Raw genomic sequence first — 22,433 nt, forward strand, 5'->3', positions numbered from 1 at the left:
TATTTAGGCCCCATTCTGTTAGGCAGTAGACAAGTCACTCACTCATACTGACTAAGTCAGATGAAATGGAAATATGAGTTTTGTTATCAGCACACAAGAAATACCATAATCGTTATCTCCTCAGTACCCACCTAAAAACTCTCCACATATGAATTGTATGGGAGGAGTGACAAAATGGAATCCAGCGGAAGCCCAACAAGAGGAAATATTCAGAGCAATTTCTCAAAATTATCCTCCAAGTTCTCATAGAAAGAAAGAAAAGTGGCGACTCTCAAGGGTGATACCACCTACCCTTGTTAGCATGCATAGTCATGTCAACGATATAGAAGGCAGCTGGTATTGAAGTTCTAACAGGGTCCCTGATCTTCATTCATCACCACTACCAGAAAGATATCATACACAATATATCCATGTAGCTTCTGTACCACCATCTTGACTGCCTTGCTGCAACAACCTTTTCAATAACTTTCCCAAGAAAGAGAGAGATTCAAGACAAAACAATGAATAGCTGTCACTTTCATAGAAGCAAACATCTTGCCTTCCTCCTGGGAGGTATTGACAATCCACTTCAATAAAGGCCCTAACACCTCCTTGTTGGCCTTCAGCAGACAGGAGTAATATGGATCTAACTCACAGATCATTGCTTAAAGGTCCTGTAGAACTTAATGGAGCAAAACTAATTTCAGTTCAAACTGAAATGACTGTATCCACTCTTTGAAATGGCTCTTCTGCCATGAAGGCATGATGCTTAGTCCAGGTGAAAGCAATCTTTGCGGAGAAATTCAAAAATTCTTCTCTGTCAGAAATACTCATTTCTGGTTACCATTTGTAAACATCCCAGATTCCACTGCTGCTCACCACCTTGAACAGTTCTGTTGATGTGTACGATGCCTGTATTAGTCATCTAGCCATCATATTGTACAATTTGTAGCAGGGCATGTCTGACAAATGGGTATTTATCTGGAGATAATCCTGGGCTGTATGAAATTCAGATCTGAGGTTTCTAATACCTCACAGTTTAAAGATACTTAGAGTTGGGGTTTTGGTTTGCCTCATCCCTCTTGATTATGATACAGGTCTGATTTTTGGGTTTGGATTTTGAAGCCTCTTCTACCCACACCCTAGGGATGTGTTTGATTCTGAGGTGTTGGTTTGACCCATGTCTAGTTGAAACAATAAACAGCTTACTTTGTCAGCCTCTCTCAGCATTCTCCTGTCTATTCTTAGAGATAGTTGAACATGAGTGTTTTCTTCTTCACACTCCAGCTGCTCCTTTTTACTCTCTTGTACAGCCATAATCCTTCGGCTTTGATGTTGCAGTCTGTTGCTATGGAAATCATTGTGATTTCACAAATTCGGTGCTGTAAGCACTGCAGGAGGTAGTGGGAAAAGATAGTTTGCAAGGGAGACATTTGGGGGAGGGGAAATAGGGTGGAGAAGATCCTGTATGTGCCTCCCAGGACCCACCTTTTTCTCTATTTTTTACTCATGATTGTTTTATTGACGGACTCTGAAACTCATACTGTTGCTCTTAAATCTGCTGCAGAGGTCACTGTAAAATGATGCAAGGTGCTATATCCCCTGTCCCAAGGGTAAGCATGAAATGCTTTCTCTGCAGTCTCTGCTAACCTGCTCTTGGACCAGGGAGGAATTAGATCTGGGTTTTGAATCAAGGTGGGACATCTGTCCAGCCTGGAGAAATCCCTTTGAAGAAAACAGATCTTTCCTAAACAACAAAGGGGAAAGGAGAACCATGACAAACAGGTTCACATGTATATAATTCACATATAATTTGTAAAGGTCCATCTTTAGTGGAATCTGTAAGGCAAGTGTATAAAGCACTTCTGTTATGAGGATCAGTTTAGGAAATCCCTTGGTTTTAGCGTTATATTGCATTAATTCCCGATCCAAACTAAAGAATTTCCCAAATCAGACATGTCCATAGATATAAAACCTCCATCTTGCAAAGGCAGAATTAATTTTACTAGAGAATTTTAATGACAAGACAAATCAGATGGGTTATAAATTCGCTGTTATGCTCAAATAAATTTGTTAGTCTCTAAGGTGCCACAAGTACTCCTTTTCTTTTTACAGTACAAGCAAGTGGCACTCAAACGTCTGAAATTCTTTCCTACTTTGAAAGCATCAAAGAGATTGCTTCTTATCTGCTACTTACAGTTGATTTTCCACTGATCAATGTAGGAAAAGGGTAAATACATCTGCAATACTGAAATTAATGACTTACGGGAAATCATTTTAGATCCACTTCATAAAATGACCACTGTTGGTGGTTATTAGTAAACCTGAATTCCACTGTAAGGCACATTTGTAAATAAAGCAATAGGCAAGGTACTAAATATTTTGCTTTTTATAAAATATAAAAAGTAATCCTAGGATTTTCTTAAGGAAAATTATCTCAATCAGCCTTTTTAAATCTTATGCACAGGGCCTGAAAGACCACTTGTGCTTGATAATGAAAAATCATGTATTGTCTGGAATAAATGTACTTGATTCCTCATTTAATGTTTCTGTGTACTGGGCAAATTCAAACCTGGTGTAAAAGAGTACTCAGATATTGACTTCTGCTTGGTTACATCACTTTAATCCAGCTCTGAATTTGTCCCTTTGTTAAGAATTATGGATTATTTTTTTCTGTGCCAGAGTTTAATTCTAGACCTTTGACTGTGCTGATAGAATTAAATTCTTTCATTAAAGAGGGTACAGAATTTAAGTAATGATGTCCATGAGATAGATGAAATTTTTAAAAATTTCTTTTGGTCAGTTTAACAAGTCCCAGTATGCTGTCATTCAGCTGGATGTAGTAGCCAAGTTTTGTCTGAAAACTTGCATAAAAAATTTGCATTTTAGACTTTGATTGCAGTCAGCGGTCAAATATTTCAAATGCTTCATTGCTCCTGTTCCTGTTACAGGTACATGTGACAGCATTGCAGCTATGAATGGAATTTTAAAGAGGAAGTTTGAAGGAGTTGACGGCTTCTCACCCTGCTCTTCTGTACAGGAATCAGACGATGAAGTTTCTAGCAGTAAAAGTGCTGATGGTGCCGATAGTGTCAGTCCATCTACTTCTGATCATTTTACCTGTAAGTACTAAAGTCATATGTAAGGTGCAAAAAGAAACAATGTACCGGCTTAGAAGGATGCAGCTGTTGTTTTTAAATGATTTTTTACTGATGATATCAATGTTTGTTTCAAGTAATTTTTTTGTGTTTATCAACTGAAATGTTTGTTAGTAGGACAAAAAAATTGCCCAAGCCTGCCAATGCTAGGTATTTATTCAACAACTAGAAATTGAGCTTCAGAAGTTAAATTAGATTACATAATAATGTCTTCTCTGCTTGTTAGAGAGAATGCAACATAGACTTTTTCCCCTCTGAAGATTTCCAACAATGTTGAAGAACAGATTTCTATTTGTTCATTTTTGTATGAAGAAATCGGCTATTACTGAAATATACAGATCTAAAAGTAAAACTGATGTCCAGTGCACCTGCTTACTCCATGTCTGGATTTGGCCTATTCTGTCCATAAGAGTGAGTGCAGGCTGCTCCAACTTCTTTGGTAGTGTGGCTGCTCCTAGCTCTGTGGGCTACTACACAGGAAGCTTATGGAGATTCCTGCCCCTCCTCCATCCCCTATGGACAAAGTGCACCTACAGGAGGTAACCAAGAAAGCAGTGTCTTCACTCCTTTGATTGCAGTTGTGTTAGGTCCTTGTATGAGGCATGAAAAGGAAGGGAACGTTTCTTGAAACCTTCCCCCATACATCCCACTTGTGACCCTGTCATAATATGAACATGAACAAGTTAATTTACAATGCTGTTTTTCTTAGGATTTATTCTCAATGTAGAAAAGGCATGAAAGGCTGAACTTGCATGAGCCTCCTGAAGCCACACACAACCACGTTCATCATGTTTCAGAATCTGAAAGTGGAAGGCAGCTTAGGTGAAAGTGATCATAAAATGACAGAGTTCATGATTTTAAGGAAAGGTAAGAAGGAAAACAGCTGAATAAAGATAATGGATTCGGGAAGGCGTACATTAGCAAACTCAGGGAGTTGGTAGGTAAGATCCCATGGGAATCAAGTTTAAGGGGAAAACAGTCCAAGAGAGTGGGTGGTTTTTCAAAAAGACATTATTAAAGACACAAGAGCAAACTATTTCACTGCTTGGAAAGATAGGAAGTATGGCAAGAGACCACCCTGGCTTAACCAGGAGATCTTCAATGATCTGAAACTCAAAAGAGAGTCCTGCAAAAAGTGGAAACCAGGTCAAATTGCAAATAATGAATATAAAAAAAACCCACAAGCGTGGACGGACAGTATTAGAATGGCCACGGCAGAAAATGAGATTAAACTAGCTAGAGACATAAAGGGTAACAAGAAAACATTCTACAAATGTGTTAGAAGTAAGAAGACGACCAAGGACAGGGTAGGCCTGTTACTCGGGGGGCGGGGGGGAATAACAGAAAATGTAGAAATGGCAGAAGTGCTAAATGACTTTTTTGTTTCAGTTTTCACCAAACAGGTTAGTAGCATGGGACATAGTGAACGCCAGTGAAAATGAGGTAGGAGATGAGGCTAAAATAGGGAAACAACAAGTTAAAAATTAATTAGGGCTAGTCTACGTTGGCAACACTAAAGTGCTGCTACTGCAGCGCTCTTAACGTGCCTTGTGTGGTCGCGGCACAGCGCTGGGAGAGAGTTCTCCCAGCGCTCTAAAAAAACCATCTCCACAAGCAGCGCAGCTCACAGCACTGGGAGCGCTGTCCGCACTGGCGCTTTACGTCCTGAAACTGCTGCGCTCAGGGAGGTGTTCTTTCCCACCCCTAAGTGAGAAAGTTGCAGCGCTGCAAATTTCCAGTGTAGACAAGCCCTTAGACAAGTCAGATGTCTTCAAGTCAGTAGGGCCTGATGAAATACATCCTAAAATACTCAAGGAGTTTCCTGAGGAGATATCTGAGCCATTAGCGATTAGCTTAGAAAACTCATGGAAGACAGGAGAGATTTTAGAGGACGGGCACAATGTTTGCCCTCCTCTATAAAAAGGGGAATGAGGACAACCTGTGGAATTACAGAGCAGTGAGCGTAACTTCACCACCCAAAAAGATAATGGAGCAAATAATCAAGCAATCAGTTTACAAGCACCTAGAAGATAATAAGGTGATAAGTAACAATCAACATGGATTTGTCAAGAACAAATCATGTCAAACCAACCTGGTAACTTTCTTTCTTTGACAAGGTAACAAGCCTTGTGGAAAGCAGTAGATGTGTATCTTGACTTTTTAGTAAGGCTTTTGATACTGTTTCACATTACTGTACCTTGTCATAAACAAACTAGGGAAATATAACCTAAATTGAGCTACTATAAGGTGGAAGCATAACTGGTTGGAAAACCGTTCCCATGGAATAGTTATCAGTGAGTCATAGTCAAGCTGGAAGGGCATATTAAGAGGGATCCTGCAGGGATGGGTCATGCGTCCAGTTCTGTTCAATATATTCATCATTGATTTAGACAGTGGCATAGAGAGGACACTTTTATAAAGTTTGTGGAGGATACCAAGCTGGGAGAGGTTGCAAGTGCTTTGGAGGATTGGATTAAAATTCAAAATGATCTGGACAAACTGGAGAAATAATCTGAAGTAAATAGGATGAAATTCAATAAGGACAAATGCAAAGTACACCACTTAGGAAGGAACAATTGCCAAATCGGAAGTGACGGTCTTGGAAGGAGTACTGTAGAAAGGGATCTGGGGGTCATAGTGAATCACAAGCTAAATAAGAGTCAGTGTCACACTGTTGCAAAAAAAGTGAACATAATTCTGGGATGTATCAGCAGGAGTATTGTAAACAAGACACAAGAAGAAGTAATTCTTCCACTCTACTCTGTGCTGATAAGGCTTCAGTTTGAGTACTGTGTCCACTTCTAGGCACCACATTTCAGGAAAGGTGTGGATAAATTGGAGAAAGTCCGGAGGAGAGCAACAAAAACTATTAAAGGTCTAGAAAACCGGACCTATGAGGAAAGATTTTAAAAATGGGCTTGTTTAGTCTGGAGAAGAGAAGACTAAGGGGGGACATAACAGTTTAAGTACATAAAAGGAGAAGAGTAAAAAATTATTCTCCTTAACCTCTGATGACAGGACAAGAAGCAATAGGCTTAAATTGCAGCAAGGGAGGTTTAGGTTAAACCTTGGGGTTGTTAAGTACTGGAACAAATTGTCTAGGGAGGTTGTGGAATCTGTCATTGGAGATTTTAAAGAACAGTTTAGACAAACACCAGTCAGGAATGGTCTAGTTCAGGGGTTTTCAAACTGGGGGTCAGGACACCTCAGGGGGTTGTGAGGTTATTACATGGGGGTACACAAGCTGTCAGCCTCCACCCCAAACCCCGCTTTGCCTCCAGCATTTATAATGGTGTTAAATATATTTAAAAGTGTTTTTAATTTCTTATGGGGGGATCACACTCAGAGGCTTGCTATGTGAAAGGGGTCACCAGTACAAAAGTTTGAGAACCACTGGTCTAGTTATTACTTCGTTCTGCCTTGAGTGCATGGGACTGGTTTAGATGACCTATTGAAGTCCCTTCCAGTCCTATACTTCTGTGGTTCTATGTATAATTTATATAAATGACTAATAATAGTAATACATGGACTTTTTATTGGCAGACATTTGTGGCTGCCTAGGAGGTGGTGAGCATGGACCTTGGAACAGTCAATACCATGTTAATTTCAAGGTCAAGCTGTTCAGTGCAACCTTTGAAATACACCTGGAAGTAATAACTAAGTGAGAGTGGAGCAACTTCCTATGAACATATAGAACCTCTGCTCTAGCCTCTGCCCTGGCTTTGACCGATTTTCAAAAGCACTCAAAGTTGATGTGACTCCGCGTGGAGTTTTACCACGAACCTCAGTGGGAGCAGAGTTAGGCCAATGATAAGTATTTTTGAAAATTCAACCTTTTCTGTTTGCTCCTCATTGAATTAAAAGTGGTATCGAAGATTTATACAAATTAAAATGGTTTGGGACCTAGTTATTTGTGAGAACCACCTCAACCTCATTACCACATAGTGATTGCTTGGGAGCTCTGAATCTGAACTCTGCAAGCCCAGTAACAGGGTTTTCTCAGTCTGGAATTCATTCTACTTGACAGTCTGCCAGAGCTTGAATCTAGTGAACAGGCTTCAGGGCTCGATGAAAGATACAGTCATTGTTTAGCTTTGATATTATTTTTGGCTTGGGTTCTTGGTTTTTGTTTGTTTCATTCCTGACAGAATGGCAACCTATTTACTGACATTTCTGTAGGCAGTGGCAGTACTTTGTTAATTTGATTCATTGTGGGTAATTTCTTAGTAAGATTTTCCTTTTAAAAAAAATAATTGTGAAATAAGTGTCTGACTGCTACAGCAATAGACAGTACAAACCAATGAAGTAAATCAACCAGTTTAAGTGTTGTGATACTTACATGACTTGCTGTACGTGGTATGTGAGATGTGAAGCAAAAGAGAATAAGTAAGTTTTGAACATGAGCCTTGTTCTCTGTTAGCATCTTGCATAGTCATTTGGGGCTGTAACATGCTACAGAATCAAAATAGTAGCATTTTATGCTCACTTTGCACTCAGTTTTCACAGGCAGGAATGACTGCACAAGGTGCGAAGCAATGTTGAATCAGACCCCAAGTCTGAGAAAAATAGAGACTTTATTTTAAAAAGGAAGTAAAAATGCAAAAATTCTTTTAAAATATTTGAAGAACTTTTGACTGGTTCCCTGCTCTCCACACAGTATGTAGTTTTAGGAAAGCTGAGCTTTTCCTTTCTAAAAAGTTGTGATTAGTTAAAGTTGTTGCCCAAATTCTGTTAATTCCATAGTTTCTAGAAAGAGACTGTCATAGTCAGTCTAGCATAGGTGAGAAATTAAAATGTTTGGGACATTTTCTGAAACAGGTTTTTTGAATATTCTACAAGAACATTTTTCTTTTCAGTCAGATGCTAGTGAGCTTAGGATTCCTGCTTTGTGCTCCCTACACTCAGTAAATTTTACTTTGCAGTCAGCCATTCAAAATGTGAGTATTAAAAAGAATTAACTGTCTATCTCCAATTGTAAGGAGAATACCACATTGAGGTCAATAGGATTACTCACAAAGATTAGTCAAGTGAGGGAGTTTCACAACTGGGTCCCCTACTCAGGGAGTGCTGGAACTATTTGTATAGTGGGGGTGCTGAGAGCCATTGAACCAAACTGAAACCCTGTATATGATGGAAATCACTTCAAGTCAGGGGATGTTGCCGCACCACCAGCACCCTTAGTTCCAGCCCCTATGCCCCTACTAGTAGAATGCAGAGGAGGTCTCTGTATATTGCCTCACTGTCATAGCATACACTATACCCACAACAATAGCTCCAACTCTGAGGAGATGGGAGACACATTTGCTTTTACCTAGCCCTGAGGCCACTGTTGCTTTTCAAATTCATTCCTCTTCGGCTTAGCTTTATGAAATATTATATTTGTTCTGTACCTGTATTCCCTGAAGTTTAGACTACCACTGTCCATTTGCAGCCAGAGTACTATTCGTAAAAATCCAAAACAATTCATAGGAATTCAGTTCACTCTTATCAATACATATGGAGATCAGTCAGTTCTCCAAGGGGATTGCTGAGACACAGAACATCACTGAAAAGAAAAAACATTGTGCTATGCACTCTTGTTATCCATATCTATACTTAGTCATTCCTTGTAATGAAAGTAAAATGTTAAATATTTTCGTATTTGCCAAATTCTTACAAATAGAATCAAATTATTTTCCATTTGCCTGGCAGTGTCTAATGGAGATATGTATGCCTCTTTACATAATTTGTGAGAAATTTTACGTGCGTAAAACTGCAGTGAATTCAATAAATAGATACCATTAAAACTCTATTGGTGTTTCAAATGTAAAACATTTTTAAGACCTGTGTTTGAATTCCACTGGGCTGGAGAGGGGTGGGAAACCTGGAATACTTACACCTACCATTGACAAAAATCACAAAATCAAAATCTTGAAGCTAATGCACTAGTATCTCTCCCATGTTTTTGAGATTCATCGTGCAAATAAAGCAATCTGATGCTTTCTGATAATTTGAGCATGTAGTATATATGCTGAAAACAAAGTTCAATCTGACCTTCGTAAATGGGTGCCAGTTTGTTACTTTTGGCTTATGGATAGAAGTTTAAGCATTACACTCGTGGAACTTAATGCAATCAATGGAACTCTGGGACATCCCCAGACATTTTTAGCCTACTTCATGAGTTGTTCATTTGACAGCTAGAATAATTAAGTAGTTAAACCAGCAGAGGAGAAGGCTCCATCTCAATGAATAAGATCCCAAATTCTAAGCAGAATGAGGCAGTGAATGTTAAGTTTTAAATTAAATATAAAAAGGGGCTTTTACATCATAAGAGATCCCAACACCAACAACAGAAGTATATGTATACAATATCTCTTATATATGTGGCAATAAATTAAAAAACTGTCTTTAAAGAATCTTAAAATTATGAGATCTGCAAAATGGGACTGTTTTTAACCAGGTTGTTAATTTCAAGTAAATGTTGTATATAAAAGTAGTAATAAAATAAACCATATTTCAAGATGTAATTATATTTTTGGTTAGTTGATTGATTTAGATACTGTGATAATGCAGTGTTTGAGTAAAGCAGATATTTGGCCTTCATTAGAGCTAAATGCTCCCCTCTGTTTCTGTGTTTTGGTTGTGAGCAAACGAGTAAAATTCATGACCTTGAAGGGAGAGGGAGACCTAGAAGTGGACAATGCCAGCTCTGCACTATGCTTTCCCTTTCTTTCCTCTTCCCCACAGAAATCCATCTGGGGATGTCCCATAGGGATCAGCCTCTGGCTAAACAAGGAGTCAGGAGGGGGTAAAATTATTAGGAGGGTACTCTCCAAAGCTGCTCCCCCAAAAAAGCTCTGCAGAGCATTTGTGTCCCCCTGAGTTTCCTCTTCCACATGGGACTAACCTGACCAGGAGACAAACTGGTATTTAAACTTTTACTGATGCATCCAGATAGCTTCCATTCCACAGGTTTTAAAATGTTTAATGGACATTTTTGTAGATAAATGTAATTATAAATGTATATTAATAAACAGTAAAATAGGTAGCAATCTATCTTAATGATAATATCTTTAATTTAAGAAGGCGATTCCATTGTAAGGCTCTGTCTTCAAGCGCTTATAATTTTTTGCAGCATAAACTGTAACACTAAAAACAATGGGGTGAAATCCTGACACCACTGAAGTTAATGGGAGTTTTCTATTGATTTCACTGGGACCAGAATTTCACTCTCTGTTATATCAGAATTATCAGCAATCTCACAGGCATCTGAGACTGGTCGGAACTCATATCTGCCACAGGCCACATGGCTGCTGTAATTTATGCAAGGTGGAATGGACCTGGATCATTAGAACACATGCACTGACTATGCTACCTCCTGCCCCCAGACAGTCCACTCTGCTGTGCTTCCTATAGAGAGTCGGGGAGTAGGTGATGTAAAGCCTAGATTTCGGAACCTTCACATGCCATCAGCATAAAGGATTTGGTGCTCTGTGTATGTCTGTGCTTTACATACACACACTTAGCGTGGGCCACCTTAAAATTTGTCATTTACTTTTAGAAATCTTTAAACATTGTCATATTGATGATGATTCTGATTGTAAGCATAGGGAATATGAGTATCAGATAGTATCCTATTCTAAATGTATGTACCCAAATAAAAAACAACAATTTCCTACCAAAAAGTTAAGGATGAATGTATGTTTCAAGGAATCCAGCTGATCAGAATCCCACCAACAAAGAAATACATAAAATCATAAAAAATGCTACATCTCTTACAAAATCCCAAAAGTTAGAAAGTATTGAAATGAAAGTTTAGGGAAATCTAACTGGCTTTCCACTGTCGTAAACTTTCATCAGTCACTGTCACACCACCCAATTTTCTCCTATCTAGTGAACTGAGCATCCGAACACTTCTGTGAGGCATGCTATTATTATCTCCATTTCACAGATGAGGCACAGAAAGTCTAATTCCAAAATTTTCAGAAGTGGTCTCTGATTTAGGTTTCCTCCATTCTTAGTGCCTGACTTGAGAGACGTAGGGAGTAGTGGGTACTGAACATCCACAAAATCAGCCCTATGTTTCTCAGGCTAATAATGCAAAAACTGAGGCACTCGAAATTAGAGGCTAGTTTTAAAAATTTTGGAATTAGCTTTTCTGTGCCACATGTAGCCCATCTGTAAAATATGGGGATATTACTGCTTACCTCCCAGACTCTAACCATAAGATTACAATAACAGATATTATTTTGTGATTAATACTACAGTGTTTTGGATTTGAGAACTATTTGACTTTCTGGTTAAATTCACCCAAGCATTTCCAAAATGAAAACTTGGGCCAGTAAGTGATTTCCCAGCAGACAGTTTCCATTATACTATTGCTATGTCATGACTGACTTGTTCTACTTTTTGCAGTTTCCATGACAACCATTTTGATTTTTGATCTGCAAAGAATAATAATGTATTGCGAAGAGGTATAAAATATTTTTGGAACATGTTATTTCATCAGAGGAATAGAGCAAAAACACCAGGGCAGTTTTCATTAATCAGTATTGTAATTGTAGAATCACCGTATAAATATGAATCTTTATTTATGACCGACTGCAAACCACACCTACTAATTTTCCAGAAAGTATAGAACAAGGAAATACTGGAAAATAATGAAGCCTTATTACAATTGCAGAATGGCTTTCTGGTAAAGTAATAATAATACTTAGAGATTCTTAGGCACCTTCATTTTGAGTATCAGAGGTATTATCATTCCTATGTTACAAATGAAAAATTAAAGCAGAGTAAGATTGTGATTTGCCCAAGGCCATATATAGCAAGTCAATTTCAGAGCTCAGGTGACAATTTGGAGGCAGACAAAGTGTTAGCAACATGGCAATCAAGAGGTAGATAAGTGGGTTTCTTGAAGTGAGGGGCAATAGCAAAGCAAGGTGAGTTTTTGGGGTAGCAAGAGGAAGAAGGGTGTAGGAGGAGTTTCTGGAGGAGCAGAGAGTAGATGCTGGGAAGATGTAGTGAAGAAGCCAATAGCAAGGTGGGAAGACAGCTTGTTGAGTGTGTGGGTCACCTCTGTTGTGTGAAGAAGAGAAGAGAGTCCCTCACTCCCATGGAGAGAGGAGGAGGTTGGCAAGCAGTGGCCCCCTCTCCACAGTAAGACCAAGGAGGTGGGAGCGGCAGATCTCACTTGGCAAACATGTCAGCCTGCAGAAGGTTTGGAAGTTGGCTGGTTGGTAAGTGAGAGAAGGGAGGAGAGATGGGTGAGTGAACTAAATGACAGTTGGCCAGGTTTCTTAGATCAAAGAAATTTAATGCACCAAGAATGTCGAAAATCCTTTGTGCACTGAGGATGACTCATTCTTTTTCACTTCGGAGGTTTTGTGCAGAATCATGAGGAAGGATTGGGTGCAAACTGATGTAACCTTCTAGTAAATCCACTGCTCCCAGAACATGTGCTCATACACCACCCAGTTTAAGTAACAAGAGAAACACTACAGCAGTTAGTGTGTTCATCCTAAATACTGGAAGCTAGTGTAAAGGCTGTATGAAGTAACTTTCTCCCTGATACTGTTGTCCTCTTGTTTCCTGCAAAGCAGTTAAGTAATTTCTATTGTGTTCATCTGGTGTCAGCAACAGATTGCTCTGCATAAATGTATTGCTGCTGATTGAGAAATAGTATGTAATAACAATTTTAAAAATTGCCAACCAGTTCTAAATCTAGTGGTGCGATTGCCCCTTTTCCAGAACAAAACCAGTCCCATTTATCAGATGTTTAGAGTTTAATGATCATATCAAAGTATCCTTAATATGAAGTTAAGATTCATGTTTTCAAAGTTTACTTCTATTACTGAATGCTTTGGATTTTGGGTGCCCAAACTTGAGATATAGGCTGACTGGTGGATTTTTAGAACTTCTGAAAATTGGGCCTTGGGTGTATCATGCTGGGAACCTAGTAACTGAAGCACTTAACATTACTTAAGACTTCTGAAAATGTAGTCCTCGTTTTTAGAGTGTTGTAGTGCAGAATCTGCATTTGATATGGGAAAACACTTGTTTTGGCTCTCTGGTTTCAAGTGAGACAGCAGTATTATTTGTAATCTCACCTGTTTATCAAAGAAAGCAGCCATTGGCTATGGTCAGCTATGGAGCTATAGTTCAGCGATGGTTACTATGGAAACCAAATAAGTGACCTACATTTTACCAAACACAGTGATAAAGTTTCTGTGTTTTGGGGGGAAACCCCCCACCCCATGGACATACACATTTTTAAATTAACTTTGATTGTTGTTGTTTTTAACTTTATGTACACCATTAAACCTAGCAAATAAATTTAATTTAGTGTCTTTTGTCTAGAGACAGGAGTGGAGGGGACACTAAAATCTTTGAGCTGATGCACCATTAAAATATTAAAGTATTACAAAATAATAAAAATTTTGATCTTTGCTGTCTCTCTTAATATATTTGCAGGAAGAGCATAACCAGATTTTATGAATTAGAGTGTGCATTCTTAGAATGCTGTATTTATATAGCTGCTAAATATGAATGCTCTATAAGGCCTTACCATCAAACAGCTAAATCTTGCAAACATATGCGCTTGACTAACTCTACCAATGCACTCTCTGGGGGCCGCTCATGTTAATAACGTTACTCAAAGTCTGAGCTATTGAGTCCTAAATAAACACCAGTGTTGAGATTCTGGTCCCACTGAAGTTAATGTGAGTTTTGCCATTGGCTTCAGTACAGCCAGGATTGCATCTCAGGTCAAGAGAAGATTAACACAGGGAATGTTTGGAGAAAGCAGTTCTCAAAGCAGTTCTTTGGCACCGTCGTAGAACTGATCAATGAAATTGTTCTTAATTGTTCACTTTATTAATATAACTTCATAAGCAAAGTTTTATGAATGAAACAACATTCATTCATAAAACCGGTTACCCCAATAACTGGCTAATTGAGTTTCACTTTCAATCCAATTGCTGCTTAAATTGCTGAAATTTACACTGTTTCAACATTGTAACTTCTGCTCACTGTTTGTCATTCATTATACTTGTCTATATTTTAACTCAAACTCCATTTTAGCTTGTCCCAACTCCATTTTAAAATGCTCACTCCGTTTTGTAAAAGCTTGCTGCAACCTTCATTTTTGCAAAACCCTGCTGTAATCCTGTTAGTTTAGATGTGTGAATGAGGTATGGATGGATGATGAAATCAACCTCCAGCCCCAGCCTGTCCTGATGAAATAAAGTGTAAACATCCAACGGCTGAAGATGCAGACAACAGCCCTGACAAAGTAAGAGGAGTCCACCCTCAAAAGAAAAGAGCAAAAGTACAATTGAAGAAACATCAAAGCCAGGTCCTAGGCTGAAAGTCATGTCTGCAATTGAAGGGTGATCAATCACACCGAACCCAGAGGCAGCGTGACACAGCAAGACCTATAGACTCTGGATTCAAACTAAAGCCTACAAAAAGGATGAGTGAGATGGAAGACTTTGAAGGGTAACATTCTGCTGCCAACATGGAAGGGCATCGGTGCGTGCCCAACAGAGACCCAGCTCTTCCTTGTGCCCGGCTTTCCTGGCCACTTAGCCTCCACAAGCTACGAACCTAAGCCACAAACTCAAGCTACATTCAGGACTGGTAACGATACAGCATCTGCAGAACTTATGTGTTTGTGAACGAACGTGTGAATGAATGTGAAACTGAATGAAATGTTATAGCTATAACTGATTGCCTACTATGGTTCTTTTTGTATTCACAATAAATGTGACATTTTGTCTTATCCCCTTTAACAAGATCCTGCTTGTTTTTATTTTATTGGTATAACACTGTGACTCCCCTTCTGACAACAAAAATTCCTACAGGAGCCCAGGAGAGGGGACTGAAGCCTGAATCCTGCTGCCCTGGGCAGGGGGGCCAAAGCCCGAGCCCTACTACCCCAGTTGGGAGGGCCCAAAGCCCAAGGGCTTCCGCCCTGGGCAGAGGACCTGTAACTTGAGCCCTGCTGCCCAGGACGGAAGCCGATGCCTAAGCCCCGCTGCACAAGGCTGAAGCCCTCGGGCTTTGGCCCTGGATGGTGGGGCTCGGACTTCAGCAATTCTAATGCCAGCCCTGGCGACCCCATTAAAATGGGGTTGCAACCCACTTGTGGGTTGGGACGCCAAGTTTAAGAACCGCTGGGTTAGGCGAAAGGTGAGGACAATGGGTGAAATTCAAAATAAAACTTAGATAGGACTTTAATGATGCACTGACCATATGCTGACCCTTTATACAGGGGTAAACACTCAATAAGATTTCATGGGCAGTTACATGGTCATAAAGTTGGCTAGCATATGTACCTTAATGGTTATACTTTTTAAAAAAAAAAGTCATTAACTGTTGTGATTTGATTAGAACGGTTACTTACAGGAAAGCTTAAACAAATGGGTTTTGAGAAGGATTTACTAAAATAGATTTTTAAGGAGAGAAGTTGCATTTATTATTCTTCCACAATTTGATTTTTGTTGTTGTTGTTCAGGTAACTGATCTTTCATTACATCTCTCTGAGAAAGTCAAAAAAGGGAAGAGCTTTGTATATATTTTGACTGGAGTGTTCTAGGTTTTTCCAGCCAAAGCAGAATTGTGTGTTTCCAGACTGTACCTAGCATTTCGTAACAGAAATGGTTAATTTATGCAAAGGGGAAGCCTTCCCTTTCTGGGAATCAAACCCAGGCTGTGGCTGTGAGAGTGCCACTGAATCCTGATCAGTAGACCACCAAGGAAAAGATACAAGAAAGTCTGTCTTTGTGCAGTGTTGTCATGAGCTGGAGAAAAGCATGTGTGGAATGGCAAGGCAAAGGATAGACAGGATCAGATTAGTAACAGCAATGTTGTCAAAAATTCTAGATCTGTTTAACTATTCTCAGGTCAATTGTTCCTACAATGAAGTATTTTAAATTCTTAAATTTAAGTTAACTGCAATTTACGTCCATTATTAAAAATAATATATATGACTTACTGATAGATGAGACTGATACTCTTTTTTGGCAATTGTTTTCCTCACATGCTAGTTGATTTGATGCACAGATGAGGTGATTTGTATGCTTGCTTGAATAAGTATCCTGTTTATAGTATGTGAGACATTACTAATATTTAGAAATTTTAAAGGTTTTTTAACCAGTTGGTGTTTGATTGTATCATTTTGTCAATAATGAGATATGAATTTCATTCTCTTAAGGAAAAATTAAGAAAGTATCTACAGACTGAAAACATGGTTTCAGCAGTCTAAAATCTCCTGCAAGAAACTGGAGTTCTTTGAGATCACAAGGTCAGTAGTTATTCATGTCCATATGTACATACATTTATATAGCCCAAATTTAGTATAACTGTCTAAAACAGTTGTACCAGTTGCTGGTACAAAAGATACAGTTCTGTTTGAAAAGTCCGTAGAAGGTTTGTTTGTATGGTTAACACCAAACTGGTTACAAACATTTTGCTCCCCAAATGCAATTTTAAGTTTGGTGCGGTTTACCACTGACAGTAGAAGCTGTTACAAGGTCAACGCTTGCCATCAGCTTTAATTAGAACTGATTGAATACTGGAGGGAAAAAAAAGTTCATGAATCTTCACTCAGCTCTGCAAATGAATTCAGTTTTGCATACCTGCACCCTTTTGTGTTAACTTTCTGCAAACATTTTAGCAGTTTAGTTTTGCTGGCACATGTGTTCATGGAAAATGAATTTTGAAGTTGTATGAAGAAATGTTTTCAGAAATTGTATTATAAACTAACATATGTCGACATTTATACTGAAGTTCATGCATGCTTATCCAGTCAAAGAATTGAAACAATACTGTGTGACTTATCTGACCCAAAACAATTAACTAACACTTCTGAAATACTGAATACTTACAGAAAAAAATAATTTGAAATCAGTTCATGTAGTAAAAGTATCTCACTGAATAATTAAAAATATTGAACACCTTAGAGGAAGTAATGATCTTCTGATAGATATTTCATGATCATAAAAAGAGGATAAATTCATTGGATAAATTTTGTTGTAAATTATTTGTTCAGCTCTAGTCTTCTCACAACTCCCACATAGCTCTCTTATTCTAAGTATAAGGAAAAACTGTGGTAATTTCCAGTACTCCTATGGAGTAGCTTTTAAAAAAGCTATATACAGATTTCAACTGGAAATAAAATGTACCTCATTCTCTTTGGCTTTTGATTATACTACCCACATGGGGGAGGGGAAGGTGGGAGGAGAAACAGTTTTGTACTTGTTGAGAGATTTATCTTTATGCAATTTCTGTCTGTAAGATGTGTGTTATTTAGAATGTGTATTTTAAATGTTCATATATTAAAAGTAAGATGCTGTGTGTAGTGAAAAGCAGAATAAGAGACAAAAGTGTGTTTCAATAAGTTGAATCTAAAACATTGTGTTGGGTTTTGTTTGTGGAGAGAAGCTGGTCAATCTGGAGGAGGATTCAAACTATGTGGAATTTATACTCATCTGAAATCAGTAAAATCAGACGTATTATATCTTCAGAGCAAAAGTGAAGTGCAGTCTCAGGATTGTGAAGTCCAATCTCAGTCACCTTTTGGATTTCAGAATCAAGCTGTACATGATAATGCAGAACACAGAATTTTCTTTTTAGGGTTTTAGTAACTTTTGCCTTCCCTCATTAACCTAAGTGGGAGTTTTAGATTGCAGAATCAGGATCTAAATATCTTCAGACTAGGACTCATTAGCAAATTATGCCAAATGTCAAAACAATAATTTTGTAAGTGATACCATATAATTTGTCTTCGGTGACTGGGGCACTGTGGGTCCTGGTCTTATGTTTTACCAGGTCTGGAGGAGGAAACTATCCGAATCAAATGCAAAGGGGATAAGATTTAGACCAGGTGGGGGGGGGGGAGGACTAGATTAGGATAAGGAGACTGGTCAGCCTAGGACAGGGGAAAGATAAACTAGGAGATGGTGGGTAGACAGGGACTGGGAGCCAGCCCAAAGAACCTGGGACTGGGAACTAGGGGAGGGTCATAGGAAACTGGGACTGAAAGGAAGAATAGAATAACTTGGACTGGGACTGGTTGGGCCAGGGGACTGTGACTGAGAGATACAGTGGCCAGTGCCAGGTGCCCCAGAGGAAATGAACAGAACCTGTCGCTCATTCCCAGCTTCTGGCAAACAGAGGCTAGGGACACCATTCCTGCCCATCCTGGCTAATAGCCATTGATGGGCCTATCCTCCATGAATTTATCTAGTTCTTTTCTTAACCGTGTTATGGTCTTGGCCTTGATTCAGGGGCAAAACAAAAACCCAGGAGTCAGTGAGCTCTGAGCCTGTGGGGCAGGGACAGAGCAAAAACCCCAGAGTCAGGCATCCTAGCTCCAGCGATGACAGACAAACACAGGCCTCTTGACCTGGTGAGGGGAGGCTGCCACCCCAGGGGTCGGGTGGCAGGGGGGCCTGGACCCAGGGCCCTAACAGTGGCGGAATGGTCCACCACTGGTCAGAGGGGATTCCAGCCGCAACATGCCAAACATGCTTCAGGCAGCGCTACAGCCAGACTGAAGTCAGCTGTCCGTGAGCCACTTCCCCTTGGGGTGCACCTGGAATCACAGGGCATCTTCCATCTCCTCCTGGTAGGTGGCCAGTGGCAATCCTGGCAGATCTGCGGTAGACACATGTTCCCCAGCGGGCAGGGTGTCGCTGGGTTAGGCAGCAGAGTCTGCAAGCTGGAGCAAGCAGGATATGTCTATCTCCCTCAGCATCCTGGCTGCAACTGAGCTAGAGGCTCCGCCTTTTATACTTCCCGTTCCTGTTATTCACTTCTGGTGGGAGGGGTGAGGCAGGTCTGACTCCACCCACTTGGGTGCAGTGGGTGGTTCCACCCCTTTTGGATCAGAGGGAGGCCATACCACCTCACTACAAGCAGTATGGTCTCTCTCCAACATGTACCCCAGTGAAAGAAAATATAATTGCTAGGCATAATTTTTCTAAAGCAGTTACATTATTTAGGAGCCTAAATCCCATTCAATAGAACTTAGGGTCCTAAGTCACTTAAGTGCTTTTGAAAATTGCACCCTACGCGACCTGAAACACACTGTCCCTGCCTCTCTGTGAGCAAAGAAAAAAAAAATCTGAGCCCAGAAAGATGACATCATTATTCCTAAATAATAAAGAACCTACAGAACATATCAGTAGTCTTCAATATTCTCATATTTTTGTGATAGAGAAACTTTGATATAAACGTATCTAGAAATTCTGGATGGTCATAAGACACTAAAAGCTAGTTATCTCCTGCTGCTTGTTCCTGTGTAGGAGTAGGATTTTATATTTGTATTAGAGGTTATAATGATTGACGGTTATAATAATGTAGTATGTATTAAATGTATTAATGTATGATTTGATCATCCTGCCAGCCACCCTTTTTGAATAGCCGAAAGGAATGACCCTCTGGGACATTGGTAGAAATGCATCTGACAGATTGCCAGTGTCTGTACTGATGTTAAGGCAAGGACAGACCAGAATAATCCTTATGGCTGATTATGGTCACCCTCTGTTTTAGGATAAGTTACAATGTTTACTTTGGGGTCTTGTTTCCTATATGCATTACAAGTTAGGCCCTTTAGTAAAATATACATTTCTTTGTTTTAAGGGTTAGTTAGTAAGAGACAGAATCTTGTACTGTGTCTATGTTAATGAGATTAGAGGTTTAATTTACAATAGGCCTGGGCCCCAATGTGAATTGTTTTGGTCATAAGATTTAGCAAGGTTTAATTTACAATGTCTTTTTGCTCAATATAAAATACTGCTGTTTGTATACCGTTGAAGGTCTCTGTAAAAGACTGTGTGTGTGAATGAGGAATGCATGCATCAGGAAAAGATGAGGTGTGAAGGCCATTGTTAAAACCAGATGGTCAAGAGAGGAGAAGTGAAGAAATTTAAGGAGACTTATCAGACAACCATCAACACGCATCCATGATTGAGGAAGGGCAGATTGATGACCCTGAGGCTGGCACTCTTAAAGACAAGATTATTGATTAAATCTGAGACCAGGACAGGATGACCCTCTCAAAGGTGCTTTGGAATGTAAACATCAAAAGATAATACCAATTAAGGAGTAACTGGCCATAAATGACACAGCAAAATCCATAGACTTCAACAGAGAAAAAGGACTACAAGAACAGGGTGCTTTGCCATGGAATTTTGGGTTCATCTTGCCACAACTCCAGGAGCATTGGATCGCGACCGACAGAGCCCAGCTCTCCTCTGCGACCAATCTGGCTGGCCACTAGATTGATCCAGACTCTGGACTGGTAACTGTAAACATCGACTGGTAGGACTGTGTGCATGGTGGTGTGTGTGTGTGTGTGTGTGTGTGTGTGTGTGTGTGTGTGTGTGTGTGTGTGTGACTGAAAAGTGTATGCTAACTGCTGTATTTTCAATAAATGCGGAGTATTGCCTTTTTCCCTGAAAAAAAAGATCCCATGTGCTTCTTATAAGCATAACACCTACTACAACTGTCATCATCGTCATGCACTGTGGGATCTTGGCTTCTGTAGTGTTACAGATACCTGATTTATTTTGGAAGGAAAAAAAAAAATTCCTGTCCTTTAAGTCATTGGGACTGAGAAATTTCTGCAGAGAGATACCTTATTTAGTTTTGTGGAGTGTTTCCCCACTCTCTTTGGAGCATCTTTCTCTAGTTTTTGTCAAGAGAGATTGTCTCCTATATGCCTTTTTGGTGGAAGTTTTACTGCTTTGGATCATTTGTGATCATAGATAAGCTAATGTGTCAGGACAAACCGAAGAAAAACAAGAATTTCATCTCCTAAATTTGGAAGGTGTGCAGACTTCAGTGTTTTTGTCTTATTGATTGTTGTTTAAAGTAGTTTTAGAACCATCGCTTCTAGAACTCTCTCTTTAGAGGCCTCTGTCTTTCAGGCATCTCTCTTTGCTGCCTCCAAATCCCTTTTCTTCATCAGGGAGTAACCTCTCTTCTCCACACTATATGGAACCCCTCTGTGCCACAACGACCTCCCCTTCACTTCTCCCTGTGGATCAGCCCTCCTCAGAAATGTCAACAGTCATCACTGCCTTAATGGTATGTTAATCAAAGAGCAAGTGTAATCTCAGGTATGCTTTGATGTATCAGGCAACTCCATTACTCCACTTTCGGAGTGGCTCCCTCATTTTGAAGGAGGCAGATCTGGATTTCTTTCAGTGTCACAGGGAGGGACTCATGATAGAAATTTTTGCTTATTTGAAAGATGCCAAATATAGTTTTGATTAAACAGGTGTTGTCTTCACTCCACATAAGAGGGAGTAATTGCTAGCTGATTATAATTCTGCTTCTGATTTCCATGGCCATGAACTCATGTTGCGGGCTTTGGCTAAAATAAAAAAATAACTACAACAGCTTGAATGGATTCAAGCATTCATAAGGATTCAGTAGATAAACAAAGATGGGGAGCATAATGTGCACATTCAAGTCTCAAGCTGATTTCCCGGTGGCTGCACCTATGCTCACAAAAATCTGATGCCTTGCCATTAGTCCAGCTTCACCAGACATAGCAACAATGGGAGCTGTAGTAGAGACAGGTTCAGTTGTTTGTTATCCACCATGTCATCTAACCTTGCTCTGTTGTCGGCCTACAGCAAAATACTTGCAACTATGAACTACAGGGTAGTTGAACTGTACACCTCATACTCTTTATCTCTACAGCTGATAGGATGATTGTCCACTTCAGACAGGACCTAATTTTATATGACAATAGAAGCGTCTTAGAATGTGACTAGATTTGAGTACTGTGAGCATAGTGGTATAAGTCAAACCTGGGGCTTTATAGATTAGATATGGGCTGGGGCTGCTCTGTCTTCCAATATGTATTAAAAGTGGATACTTACCCACTATCACAATCCTTTGATGAAAAGTGCTGTAATTTGGTGGTTCAGTTCAGAGTTTAAGTAAACCCAGATGCATTCCTGCTATTTCTATTCCATCAAGTGTACCCAATTGCTCTTTTATTTCTTTATTTAGGCTTCCCTACCTAGTAGTCTAATGAGGTCAGAAAGGTCAAAACAGACAAGCAGGAAAGGTCACAATGGCTTATGCATGCATCCTTTTCTGTAGGCTGAAATTCAGCATGCTAGGAACGGGAGAAATTATACTGTTTGGATTGTGCAGCAAAATAATGACATGACCAATTAGACAAGTAAGTAGCCTTCGTTACCCTTTCCCACAGAATGTACTACTGTGCCTTTCACAATTAGCAGAGATTATCTTTGAGAGAGAGGAAATAAGTGGTTTTTTAACTAATTCATGTAA

The 22,433-nt window shown here is 39.5% G+C and overlaps 1 protein-coding gene across 1 annotated transcript in view; it reads left to right on the top strand.

Moving 5' to 3' along the window:
• CSRNP3 (cysteine and serine rich nuclear protein 3) overlaps nucleotides 1–22,433 on the top strand; it is a 142,905-nt gene that overhangs the window by 54,080 nt on the left and 66,392 nt on the right. The window contains exons 2-3 of the mRNA XM_043525382.1: nucleotides 2,931–3,101; nucleotides 16,330–16,419. The gene's annotated coding sequence lies outside the window, so the exon portion shown is untranslated. The remainder of the gene's footprint in view (nucleotides 1–2,930; nucleotides 3,102–16,329; nucleotides 16,420–22,433) is intronic.

This window comes from Chelonia mydas, chromosome 11 (assembly GCF_015237465.2).
Source record: "Chelonia mydas isolate rCheMyd1 chromosome 11, rCheMyd1.pri.v2, whole genome shotgun sequence".
NCBI classification, from domain to species: Eukaryota; Metazoa; Chordata; order Testudines; family Cheloniidae; genus Chelonia; species Chelonia mydas.